The 1,028-nt window shown below is 35.0% G+C and overlaps 1 non-coding gene across 1 annotated transcript; it reads left to right on the top strand.

Moving 5' to 3' along the window:
- Window positions 1-677: 677 nt before the first annotated feature.
- Window positions 678-786, top strand: LOC123171682 (small nucleolar RNA Z118/Z121/Z120). The gene has a single exon (XR_006485358.1). It is a non-coding gene; the product is annotated as a small nucleolar RNA Z118/Z121/Z120 (small nucleolar RNA).
- Window positions 787-1,028: the final 242 nt, after the last annotated feature.

The raw sequence follows: 1,028 nt of genomic DNA on the forward strand, positions 1-1,028 counted from the left end.
AGATTATTGATACTAGTTTTATACCATAGAAGGGAAATCCTTCCAGTAAATTGTACTCCCTCCATTCCTAAATATTTGTCTTTCTAGAGATTTCAACAAATGACTACATACGGAGCAAAATGAGTGAATATACACTCTAAAATATGTGTATATACATCTGTATGTGATAGTCCATCTGAAATCTCTAAAAAGACAAATATTTAGGAACGGAGGGAGTATTTTTGTACAACTGTTGTTAGAGCATTTATGTAGTTTTGTACCAAGTGACTATACACATCTGCTTGCTATTTTGTACCAAGTGGATATATATAGTTTGACTACATCAGTTTTTATTTGGACAAGCATCATATTCATTTACATGGTTAAATGAACCTTTAGTTGATGAAAAAGTGTGCTTATTCCAATCTTTGTATATTATAGTGTTTGTCTTATTTTCTTGCAGTGAACTGCGTTAACTTAATTGTTTACCGTGATGAGCCACAAGGACGCTAACTGAGTAAATTGGTTCTTGTAAATCCTAAGCTGATCATAAACTTTGAGCAGACATATTCACATTTGAATTGAACAATGGAATCAGTTGGTCCCGCTACAACGTATATTGCTTTAAATATAAATTCTGTACTTCACTGGGTTCATGCGTAGCATAAGCACAGCCAGTCTTGATGTCCTTTTTTGTTTGTTCGCTGCGATGAATCACAAGGAAGGTATGTGTGTAAGTTGGCTCTTGAAAAAGGCCTCCTTACTTGATTATAAATCCTAAACTGGTCATAAAGTCTTGAGCAAATGTGTGCAGATCTGAATTGAACAACGGCTTGAATAGGGTCATAGGCTGCATAAGTAAACCATTTCTCATGCAATCTTTCTTGCTTGAAATGTAACACTGTTCATGGGCTGCATACGTATGACTAATTTCATATGCTTGCCTGCTATGATGAATCACAAGGACGGTATATGAGTAAACTGGCTCTTTTTTCATATGAGTAAGATGGCTCTTGAAAAAGGCTTTCTTTCCTACTTAAAATTCCTTG

Source organism: Triticum aestivum, chromosome 7D (genome assembly GCF_018294505.1).
Source record: "Triticum aestivum cultivar Chinese Spring chromosome 7D, IWGSC CS RefSeq v2.1, whole genome shotgun sequence".
Classification (NCBI taxonomy): domain Eukaryota; kingdom Viridiplantae; phylum Streptophyta; class Magnoliopsida; order Poales; family Poaceae; genus Triticum; species Triticum aestivum.